This window comes from Gossypium arboreum, chromosome 1 (genome assembly GCF_025698485.1).
Source record: "Gossypium arboreum isolate Shixiya-1 chromosome 1, ASM2569848v2, whole genome shotgun sequence".
Lineage (NCBI taxonomy): Eukaryota > Viridiplantae > Streptophyta > Magnoliopsida > Malvales > Malvaceae > Gossypium > Gossypium arboreum.
In genome coordinates this window covers 82316532-82329588 of record NC_069070.1, presented here as the reverse complement: position 1 = coordinate 82329588, position 13057 = coordinate 82316532, and the positions used below count along the sequence as shown (strand labels likewise).

At 35.7% G+C, this 13057-nt stretch overlaps 1 non-coding gene across 1 annotated transcript; it reads left to right on the top strand.

The window, feature by feature from the left end:
- Positions 1-1624: 1624 nt before the first annotated feature.
- LOC128282585 (small nucleolar RNA R71) lies at positions 1625-1731 on the top strand. Its single transcript, XR_008272912.1, has one exon. It is a non-coding gene; the product is annotated as a small nucleolar RNA R71 (small nucleolar RNA).
- The last annotated feature ends 11326 nt before the right edge of the window (positions 1732-13057 follow it).

The following is a 13057-nucleotide window of genomic DNA, read 5'->3' as shown; positions in this document are numbered from 1 at the left end:
TAGGTCCTCTACTAATGCTTGAGAATGACTCATGTGCTTCCTTCAGACTCATTTCCTGCAAAGTAGGTTGTACCAATTGTCAGTTTTAGTAGAATGGGGTAAATGATCACCTTCAATTTCTGATGTGTTGCCAGAATTGCGAGCTTGAAGGGTGATTGTTTCGTCTCCCACACGGAGTGTGAGTTCAATTGTGCCAACATCAATGATTATTTTAGCAGTTACTAAAAAGGGCCTTCCTAGAATTAAAGGAGTGTTGCTATCCTCTTCTATGTCTAGAATAATGAAGTCCACGGGAAATATAAATTTATCGACTTTAACTAGCACATCTTCAATAATACCCCTAGGAAATCTTATAGTTTTATCTGCTAATTGAATGCTCATCCTAGTCTGTTTGGGTTTCCCAAGACCTAATTGTTTGAACATTTTGTATGGCTTGACGTTGATACTAGCCCCTAAATCAGCTAATGCATTATTAACATCTAAACTACCAATTAAGCAAGGAATTGTAAAACTCCCTTGATCTTTTAATTTGTTTGGTAGCTTATTTTACAGAATAGCTAAGCAAACTGCATTTAGCTCGACATGCGATGCCTTGTCCAACTTCCGCTTATTTGCTAAAAGCTCCTTTAAAAATTTCATTGTGTTTGGCATCTGCGATAGGGTTTCAATAAACGGTAAGTTAATGTGTAATTTTTTTAAGAGTTTAAGGAATTTACCAAATTGTTCATCTGAGCGGTCTTTCTTTGTCGCGTTGGGGTATGGCACACAAGGTTTATATTCGACATTCACTAATTTGTTTTTATTATAACCTACCTCACCTTGACCTCTACTTACCATATTTTCTTGCCTCGGTTCTGGCTCAGGTTCAACGAATCCTTCTTCATTTTGAACATTAATCGCATTGAGTTGTTTCCTTGGGTTGGGTTCAGTATTACTTGACAAGCTACCTTGTAGTCATTCGGAGATTAGTTTAGAAAGATGGCCTATTTGAGATTCGAGCCCTTGGATCGATGCTTGTTGATTTTTGAGTGCTGTCTCGGTGTTCTGGAAATGAGCTTTTGACACCGATATAAACTTTTAGAGCATGTCTTCAAGGTTCGGCTTCTTTTCCTATTGGTAGGGTGGTTGTTGGTAGCCTGGAGGTGGTCTCTGATTTCCTTGGCCTCCCCATGAGAAATTTGGGTGGTTCCTCCAACTTGCATTGTAAGTGTTACTATATGGATTGTTTTGAGATCGAGAATTATTACCCATGTAATTTAACTGCTCATTATCCATGTTGTGGCCATAAGGTTGGTATTCCGAATGTGATCCACCTCCACTTGCTTCGCACTGCATTACTGGGTGAACCTGTGAAGAACTAAGAAAACCATCAATTTTCTTATTCAAGAGTTCTACCTGATTAGAGAGCATAGTGACTGAATCGATGTTATAAACACTGGCTATTTTCGTTGGTTTTGTCCTCATGACTTGCCACTGATAGTTATTTAGTGACATCTCCTCTATAAACTCATAAGCATCGTTAGGTGTTTTATTATTGATGGTTTCACCAGTAGCTGCGTCAACCATTTGCCGAGTCAAAGGATTCAGGCCATTATGGAATGTTTGAACCTGAAGCCAAAGCAGTAACCCATGGTGAGGGCACCTTCTCAGTAGGTCCTTGTATCTCTCCCATGCATCGTAAAGAGTTTCTAAGTCCATCTGCACAAACAAAGAGATATCATCACGTAACTTGGCTGTTTTAGCCGGTGGGAAATATTTTAATAGAAAATTTTCTGTCATTTGTTCCCAAGTAGTGATTGACCCTCGTGGTAATGAGTTCAATCACTATTTAGCTTTGTTCCTCAATGAAAAAAGGGAATAACCGAAGACGAATGGCATCATCAGAAACACCATTAATTTTAAATGTATCGCATAGTTCCAAAAAGTTTGCTAAGTGAGTGTTAGGATCCTCATCCTACAAACCATCAAACTAAACAAATTTCTGTATCATTTGAATAGTGTTAGGTTTTAGTTCAAAAGTATTTGCAACTACAATAGGTCTAACTATGCTCGATTCAGTTCCTCTTAAAGAAGGTTTAGCATAATCATACATAGTGCATGGGGAAGGATTTTGATTAACCATAATTATAGGAGGTAGTTGATTGTCTTGGTTTTCAGCCATCTCTTTGGTTGGGGGTTGAGTATCGTCCTCTTGCTCGTACTCTCTGTATCTTAAGCTTCGCCTTATTTTTCTTTCGTTTCTGCGAACTGTGCGATCGATTTCTTCGTCAAAAAGTAGTGGTCTTGATGGGTTTCTTCTAGTCGTAAACTATAAAAACCTGCCAAGAGAAAGAAAAAGTAAATTAATACATAATAAAAAATTAAATTAAATTGCAAGAAAAATAAATGGCTAAAGTAATAAAAATTGAGCGTTCCTAATATCTTAGTTCCTCGGCAACGGTGCCAAAAACTTGATCGCGTGATTCCGTGATAAGTTTTAAATATTTATAATTAATCGTTCTTGAAACTAACTATTATCGCTATGTAGGCAAGTGTACATATCGAACAGTAGTATAGTTTTAGCAAGATCGGATTATCGAACCCAAAGGAACTAAAAGTACTAGTAATGACTGTCTTTTTATTATCTAGCCTAAGAATAAAGAGGTTTTTGTTTTAACTAACTAATTATCTAAACTAAAAATTCACAGAGAATGGAATTAGGGAGTTGCTTTTGGGAAAATAGATTGAATTAAGACAATACCTAAGGAAAAATCCACCTAGTATGTACTTGTTATTCTGGCTCTGAATCGGACAATTTATTCATTTAACTTGTTCCGTAGAGATCCCTAAGTTATGTTATTATCCCTATTCAAGACTAATAACATCTAATCCCTAGATTGAATAATTGAGACCTTTCTCTAATTAACACCCTAGGGTTGCATTAACTCGATCTATGGATCTCCTTATTAGGTTTCACCCTAATCTAGCAAAATCTTGTCACCCTATGTCTAGGCGCGCAAACAACTCCGCTTAATTATGACAAATGTACTCTTAGACAGGGTCTATTCCTCTTTTAAATAAGAACTTATCTTGAATCAGTATCCTGGGATATCAAAACAAGAATTAAGAACACATAATTAAGAACAAGTTAAATATTTATCATACAATTCAAAAAAAAATAACAAGATTCATTTTAGGTTTCATTCCCTTTAGGTATTTAGGGGATTTAGTTCATAACTAAATAAGAAAACATCTCAGAATAATAAAGAGTACAAAACATAAAGAAAACCCAAAACTCCTGAAGGGGAAATTAAGGAGAGATATTCAGTCTTGATGATGAATCCGGCTTCTAAGATGGATCAATTGACTTCCTTTGAGTAATTCCTTCCTTTCTCCCTGTATGTCCCTTACTTTCCTCTTCTAGGGTGTATTTATAGGCTTTAGAATGCCTAGAAATCCTCAAAATTAGCCTTTTCCAAATTGGACTCAACTTGGGCTCGACAGGGACACGCCCCTGTGCGATTACTTCAAGCCGTGCTCGAGCCTGCCAAATTGACACGGTCGTGTGGTCTGCCTGTGTGAGGAGGTTCAGGCCATGTTGATTTCATACTTTGGCCTATTTTCTCCGTTTTTGGCTCGTTTCTCGTTCCTTTTGCTCTCATATGCTCTCTTAAGTATAAAACATGAAAATAAAGCATTAGAAGCATCGAATTCACCAATTCTAATGGAAAATCATCCATAAATTGCATTAAACATGGGGTAAAAATATGTATAAATTACGATTTATCATGACCTAAGAACAAATATAAAATAAGGTCAAGATCCCCCCTTTTATTTATTTGCAGACCCTTCTGAATTTGACTCATCTTTTGCTCCATCATTATTGCCTTTGCATGAATCACTTTTCTCCTTCTTTGATAATGGGCTCCATGGTTCAAATATAAAATCTGGAAATTCAGGCCCAAAACTAAATGGGTCATTGTAAATCTTTTTAAGAGCACTTCTCATCGAGTCATCCCTTATTTTTTAGTATCTCCAGTAAGCTTGTTGCTGCCATTCCATATGCTACATTATGTCCATCAACTTTGACATCTCATCTCGAAGATCTGGGCTAGGCGGCTGAGCTCTGATCATTGAGGTTTCATCATCAGGTTCAACTTCTGGTTCCAGTGGTTCCACCTTATAAGGGACTTTAGCCGATTGGATTAGTTCGATCTCTGTGGGATCTTCTTTCTCTTTTTCAGGATCCTCACTTTCTTCAATTCACTGTTGAAGAATAGAATCTTCAGCTATTCGGTAAAGGTCCCAATCTGTGATTGTGCCTTAGCTATAACCTGTCTTCTTTACGTTTTCAAGAATTTTAGCTTTCAAGCACAGAATTATTATCGTAAAGGGAAAGTAGGCTGGGCCAGAATGTCTAACGGCACATTTCCCTATCTCTCTCAGGATGATTTTTCCTACATAAATGGTCTTTCCAGTTAAGATCGAGTATAATAAGACCATTCATTCTAATGAAATTGTAGTCCTATGTGAGCTAGGCATAAGGCTGTAATGGATGAAATAGATCCATACCTTTGTGAGTGGTGTCAGATATTCTCTTCAACAAGTGTGGATTCCTTGCTTTGACACAATCCACTTAGAAGCTGGAACTGTAAGTTCCTCAAGAATATCTTGCAAATTTTCAGGCTTGATTTGCTCATCAAGGAAGAATAATCATTTTTTTTTTAAATTAGGTAATTCAAAGAACTCATTAATAGCATTTGAAGTTATTGGTGCCTTGATTCTGCGAACTGGAACTTCTGTCAACTCGCTTGAGGTTAAATTCGCATAGAACTCGCGAACTAGTTCCTCATCCACACTAGGTCTCTTCTCACAAAACAATTTCCAATTGAGGGTTTCAGCAACTTGATGAATACGTGCCATAAAATCTTTGTAGTTGCTCTCTTTCAATGTAAAGCCTTTCTCTAGATGTATCTGTTGATTTTTGAAGATACTCTCGTATCTTGCTTTGGCTTCTTTACAATGGAACTTGTTTTGTGTTTCATCAATTTGGGTGTAGGTACGAATTCTCTTGTGAGGCATGATTAACGTGAAAAAAAGATGGAAAAAATTTATTTTCTCAAAAATTTAATTAAATAAAAATGATTAATTATTCAATAAATTGAAAAATTAAATAATTAAATCAAATTAAAAATTTAAGAGAAAATTCGGTCTTACCACTTTTTTTTTTTTGTAGAACTCCTAAAAAATAAATAGTTAGAAAGAAAAAGAGGTAAAATGGAAGTAGGTTGGAGGATTTGGCTAAGGATGGGTGAGAGGGTGGTGTCGTTCGGGTGTGTGAGGTAGTAGTGCGCAGTAGGTGTTGGAGTAAGCAGCAATGCGCGCATGCTAGGCTGGATATACGAGCAGCATGCAGATCCTAGTCGAACAGACCTAGCGTGAGTGCGCGCGGGACCTGGTCGCAGGTAGCAATGTGCAGGATGAGGCCCTGGTGTGGGCAGCAGACGGCGGCCAGCAATGCAAGCTGCGTTCAGGCAAGTGTCTGCGATTGTTCATGAGGTGGGCTGCTGACATGCGATGGAGCTAGGGCTACTGGCCAAATGGCTGCTTTTTAGCTAGGAGGTTTTGGCACTTGAAGATTTTTGGTGCTTTAGGATTTTGAGTGATGAATGATGAAAAAGTGGTATTTATAATGAAGAGAATAGGACTTAAAAATAGAATTCTTAGAGAAATTTAATAGGTAAAAACTCTAAGTTCTAATTCTAATCCAGGTTAACAACAATTAATAATTAAATATATGCATATTAATTTATTAACGCTATTATTTTATTTAAAAATAAGATAAACTAATCCTAATTTTATGCTAAATTGATAAAATTAATATATAAATTATAATAGATATAATTATATATTAAAGATTATCATCTTAAAAAAACTTATCAAATAAAATATAATTAAATTAAAACTAATCCTAACTCAGATAAAGTTGATAATAATTAATATATATTATAATGGATATAATTATATATTAATAATTATCATTTTAACTAAATTTTTTTCTAGAAGCCTTTTAAAAATATTTACAAAAGAGGCATCTAATTTTTATTATTTACAAAAGAGCAACCAAATTTTAAAAACACTTCAATTAAGTCCCTAGACTTAATGAAAATTTGAAATTGAGTTGCAATTTAAAACTTGGATAAAAATTGACCCTCTTATTTGAAAAAACCAAAAATTTAATTTTATTTAGAGAATAGTTTCTCGGAAAATTATGTTAAAATCAATTCCCAAGAATGATTGGGGAGTCACAAGCGGTCCCGCTTAAGTTCCAATCTCCTAGACAGAATTTATTTAAACATACTATTTCCAAAAATATACCCTAAATCATTTATTAAAAAGCAAAATAAGAAAATTTAAACATCTGATAAAATGAACAAAATTTGATTCTGTTCAGTCTTATCTCCCCAGTAATGTTTCAGATGCTGAGAATTAACTTGAAAATTACCTCCCTTACCTTGGAGTTCAACAACTCCGTATGGATAGACTTGATGAATTGTAAATGGACCGGACCAACGTGATTTTAATTTACCTAGAAAGAACCTTAATCTGGAATTAAATAACAAGACTTGCTAACCTGCTTCAAATTCTTGAACTCGAATGTGCTTGTCATGTCATTTCTTAAGTCTCTCCTTGTAACACCCCTTACCCGTTACCGTCGCCGGAACAGGATACAAGGTATTACCAGAACATAACACATACCATTAAACATAACCGAAATATAAATATGTCATCCAATTTGATAGTGCATCGTATAATATATGTCTTGAACAATATTAGTCAACTTTAATGGCTTGTACAAATTAGCTGGTCGAGTACTGTAACTAATATTTTAAACCTAGACAAATATGACACGTAACAAAATAATTAAGCCTACTATACATGCCATAATTCAAAACGTTTAGTTCAAATACCCTAAAGTATGATAGTGCGGGTAGATCTTCACGATCCTTAACTCTGAGCAAGTCAAGAACACTATAAGACAAAAGAAAGAAACAAAGTAAGCTTATAGCTTAGTAAGTAAGTATGTAAATACTAATTAAAAAAAAATCTAACATGTTTACACAACAATTCAAGTATATCTACTTTAACTTCACTATTCATTCCACTTTGATTAAGCTGTCTCTGCTGCGTCATATTCACTAAATAAATCATAACTCGAGTTACAAAACTCGAAATTCAAATCCGTAAAATTTCCCTGAATCTAGACTCATAAAGCTTTTTGCTAAATTTTTTTCTATAATTTTTGGTTCAGCCGATTAGTACAGTTTATTAGTTAAATTTTCCCCTGTTACACAGCTCGACTGATCTGACCTCTGTTCACTACAAATTTAATTTCTCTCAGTACACAATTCAAACAACCCTGAAGTCTATTTCATTTAAAACTAGTCTCAATAAGGAATTTAGGCATGTAAACTATATTTCTTAATTTGCTTTGTACAATTTTTAATGATTTCTCAAAGTTGGAACAGGGGATCACGTATTCATCCTGAGCAAGTCACATACAATTGTAAATATCTCAAAATATAGAATTCCTTTGCTTGCTCTGTTTCTTTTATATGAAAGTAGACTCATTAAACTTTAATTTCAAATCTCATTCAACCTCTAATTATATTCCTCCTATTTTTGGTGATTTTTCAAAATCACGTCACTGCTACCATCTAAAAACAGTTTTAATGCTAATTTCACTCTTTCACACATTCTTTATGCTAACCTCATTTTATCTTATATATGTATATACCACAAATCATTTTCACCACATTTCATTCACCATAAGTGTAGGTCCAAACCACAATATCACCACAAAACCATCCCGTTGAACAATTCGGATCAATCCTCGATATTTAATGGTTTCAGCACATAGCCCCACCATCATACTTCGTTTAGTTCGGCTCTCTTGTACACATGGTGAACACTTAGTACCACTCATGTGACCCAACCGATTTGTCTCGTAGCTCTCTTGTCTACATGGTGTCCTTCACTTGGAATCACGCATGCGACCTAGCTACATTTATCTTTCACGTAGCTCTCTTGTCTACATGGGATACATCTCGTATCACACATGTGACCTAGCTACTACAGGTGTCTCGTAGCTTTCTTGTACACATGATGTGCACTCAAGATCATACATGTGACCTAGCTACGCCCTCTATTTCATTCGATCTCTCCAGAATGTTCAACCGGATCTCTCTCTATATTTATTTCCATTCTTCCAATAGTCGATTTATATTTTAACATCAGCTAGTATATTTATATAATAGGCTGAAATATAAGAATGTACATGAAATTATTGTAATATTTACATACAAACTTACCTTGGTGCAAAATGTGGAAATTTTGCAATTTAGTCCAAAACTTTTTCCTTCCCCGCTCGAGATCAATTCGCGTCTTTCTTGATCTATAATAACACATTTAGCTCATTTAATACTCATACTATTTATTTCAATCCAAAATCACATCATGGAAAAATTACATTTTGCCCCTAACTTTTCAAAATTACAATTTTGCCCCTAGGCTCGGAATTTAATTTCAGCCCTTATGCTTATATTTTATGATATGCTGAACATTTTCTCTTCTACAACAACATCAAATTCTCACTCTATCATATAGTTATGAACAATAGGTATTTTTACCGATTATCTTGCTTTTACTCGCTTTCACTTAAAACCGAGTAGCACAAGTTATTTAACATAATTTAAAACCTCATATTCTATCATAAAACATCAAAATACACAAATTTCACCTATGGGTATTTTTCCAAATGTGAACCCTAAGTTAAATTATTACTAGCATAAGCTTAATCGAGCTTCCGAGATTCCAAAAACGTAAAGAACATTAAAAGCGGGCTTGGAATCACTTACTATGGAGCTTGAAAATTGAAGAAACCCTAGCTATGGAGAGAGGGAGAATTCGCAGCAACTAAGGAGGATGATGATCAATTTTGTGTTATTTTTCCCATTTTATTTCATTTAATATCCAAATGACCAAAATGCCCTTCCTTACTAGACTTTCAAAAATTCCTTCCATGTCCTAATTTTGTCCATGAACTTAAAATTGGTCAAATTTCTATTTAAGACCTCCTAATTAATATTCCAAAACAATTTCATACTAAAAACTTCTGGGATGCAAATTTTGCAACTTATTCGATTTAGTCCCTACTTTCAATTTAAGCACTTTAGGCATAAAATTTCATCACGAAATTTTCACACAATCATGCAATCATATCATAAACCCCAAAATAATTATAAAACAATTATTTCTATCTCGGATTTGTGGTCACGAAACCACTATTCCGATTAGGCCCTAATTCGGGTTGTCACACTCCTTAAGTAATTTGGCATTTTCATATGAGAACATTCAGATTTCCTCTAGCTCATTGAGTTGGAGCATCCATTTCTCTTTAGCAAGCTTCGAATCCAAGTTGAGTTGTCGTAGGGCCCAGTAAGCTTTGTGCTCTAACTCCAAGGGTAGATGACAGGCTTTCCCAAAGACCAACCTGTAGGGTGACATCCCTAAAGGTGTCTTGTATGTTGTTCTGTAAGCTTATAAAGCATCATCTAATCTTTTGGACCTATCTCGTCGGTCCGGGCAAACTACCTTCTCAATTATGCCTTTGATCTCTTTCTTTGCCAGTTCAGCTTGCCCATTTGTCTACCGATGGTAAGCTGTAGCGACCTTATGTTTCACTTCATGTTTATCCAATAACCATTTCAACCACTTGTTCACAAAATGGGACCCTTCATCACTTGTAAGAGCTCTTGGGGTTCCAAACCTTGTGAACACGTGTTTCTACAAAAACTTAATTACAACCTTAGCATTATTTGTTGGATAAGCTTCAGCCTCGACTCACTTAGACACAGAGTCTACTGCTACTAATATGTACTTGTGACCAAAGACGGTGGAAAAGGACCAAGAATGTCAATACCCTATAAATCAAACAATTCTACCTCAATGATATTTGTTCGAGGCATCTCATTTCTATTGGTGACATTTCCAACCCTTTGACATTGATCACAACTCTTTACGTACGCATATGCATCCTTGAACAGTGTTGGCAAAAAGAATCTAGCTTGCAATACTTTGGCTGCAATATGAGTACCTCCAAAGTGTCCCCCACTTGGAGCTGAGTGACAATGATATAGAATCTTTTCTACTTTATCTTTTTCCATGCATCTCCTGATCATTTGATCTGCGCACTTTTTAAACAAGTATTGTTCTTCCCAGAAATAGTACTCCACATCGTGAAGAAACTTTTTCCTTTGATGATATATCTTATCAAACGGCATCAGACCACAAGCTAAATAGTTAGCAATATCAACAAACCAAAGGGTATTATGGACATGATTTACCTTCAGTATGTGTTCATCCAGAAACGTCTCTTGAATTGGTATAAGAGGAGAGTTCCCTTCTTACGGCTTTAATATGGACAAGTGATTTGATACTTGATTTTCCACTCCCTTTCGATCTTGAATTTTTAAATTGAACTCGTAAAGTAGAAGAACCCATCGGATCAACCTCGACTTAGCATCTTTCTTAGAAAGTAAGTACTTAATTGCTGAGTGGTCCGTATAGACAGTCACTTTGGTACCTACAAGATAAGATCGGAACTTGTCAAAAGCAAACACAAAAGCAAATAACTCTTTTTCTGTTACCATATAATTTAGTTGAGCTTCTGTCAGAGTTCGACTTGTGTAGTAGATGGGATGAAAAACTTTGTTCCTTCGCTGGCCCATGACAGCTCCTATCGCGAACTAACTTGCATCACACATCAATTCGAATGGAAAATCCCAGTCCAGTGTGATGATTATGGTTGCTGTAACTAATTGACTTTTCAAATCTTTGAAAGCCTTTAAGCATTCTTCATCAAACTTGAACGTCGAGTCCTTTTCCAATAATTTATATAAGGGCTTAGAAATTTTGGACAAGTCTTGATAAATCTTCGATAGAAACCGGCGTGACCCAAAAAGCTCCTAACACCCTTTACAGATGTTGGAGGTGGGAGTTTCTCAATAACATCTACCTTTGCTTTATCAACCTCTATTCCATGTCTTGTTATTTGATGCCCTAGAACAATCCTTTCTCGTACCATAAAGTGGCACTTTTCCCAATTGAGTACTAGGTTTGTTTCTTCGCATTGCCTTAGTACCTTCAGTAGATTGGCTAAGAAATTGTCATAATTGTCTCTAACTAGTGGAAAATCATCCAAAAAACTTCCAAATACTTCTCAACCATATCAGTAAAAATAGACATCATACATCTTTGAAATGTAGCAGGTGCATTACATAAACCAAATGGCATGCGTCTAAAAGAAAATGTACCGTACGGGCAGGTGAATGTTATCTTGTGTTGATCTTCTGGTGCTACTGTAATCTTATTATACCCCGAGTATCCATTGAGAAAATAATAGTAGTCTCGCCCTGCGAGTCTATCCAGCATCTGGTCCAAAAACGGTAAAGGAAAGTGATCTTTCCTAGTTACCTTGTTCAGCTTCTGGTAGTTGATGAAAATTTTCCATCCCGTAGCCGTTCTAGTCAGTATCAACTCGTTATTCTCATTTTCAACGACCGTGATACCTTCTTTATTTGGCATGCACTGGACCAGACTTACCTATGAACTGTCTGAGATCGGGCAAATTATACCTGCATCTAACCACTTGATGATTTATTTCTTTACTATGTCCTTCATGATGGGGTTCAATCTTCGTTTCCATCAATCGTCCCTTTTTCGCCATCTTCAAGGATAATCTTGTGCGTGCATACAAATGGACTAATTTTATGAATATCGACTAAGGTCCATCCAATAGCCTTCTTAAATTATTTCAATACAAAGATGAGTTTCTCTTTTTGCTCACTAGTTAATTCTCCTGAAACAATCACAGGTAGAGTAGAAGCGTTACCTAAATAAACATATTTCAAATGTGAAGGTAGTACCTTGAGTTCTAATTTAGGTGGCTCCTCGATTGACACTTTTGGTTGGGCATAATCCCTTTTCTCTAATTCCAAAGATTCAAAATAGGATTGCGGATTAAATCGCTTTTGATTAGCTTGTAACAATGCTAAAGTACTCATCCTCCTCTTCATTATTCAGAGGATCTGATGTCAAAATTTGTTTCAATGGATCCTCAACATAGTTCAGCTCCTTCTTCACTATTAAATCCTCTAAATCGGACACTGCAGAACAATTATTAATTGTGTCAGAAAATCTCATAGACTTAAAAACGTTAAATGTTACTTGATCATCCTGAACACGCATAGTAAGCTCGCCCTTCTGTATATCAATAAGGGTCCTTCCGGTTGCTAAGAATGATCTTCCTAAGATAATTGACACTTCTTTGTCTGCTTCAAATTCTAGGATAACAAAATCAGCAGAGAAGACAAATTTATCTACACGTACCAATACATCCTCGATTTTTCCTTCTGGATGTGCTAAAGATTGATCTACTAATTGAAGTGTAATCGTAGCTGGTCTAACTTCACTTATCCCCAACTCCCTAAATATTGACATATGCATTAAGTTAATACTCGCACCTAAGTCACATAATGCCTTACCACAATTTGTTGCCCTAATGTTGCAAGATATGGTAAAACATCCAGGATCCTTCAACTTTGAGGGTAATTTGTCTTGAAGATATGCACTACATTCCTTCGTCAGAGCTACCATCTCAAATTCTCCAAGTCTTTGTTTTTTGGACAGGATACCCTTCATGAATTTGACGTAGTTCGGCATTTGCTCAAGTGTTTCAACCAACGAAATGTTGATATGAAGTTGCTTGAGTACGTCTAGGAACTTCTTGAATTAAATTTCCTACTTCTTCTTCTAAAGTCTTTGAGGGTGGGGTGGTAGTGGTTTCTTTACTGAAATTGGTTGATTCATCCTTTGTGGCAATTTTGCATCTAACGGAGTTGTTAGTTGATCAGAATTAGTTTATTCTGAAATTACATTGACGGGTTTTACAGATTCTTGTTCTTGTGAAACTGGAATTTCAACACTCGGTTGAATTTCCTCTGAATCTTGAACGTCA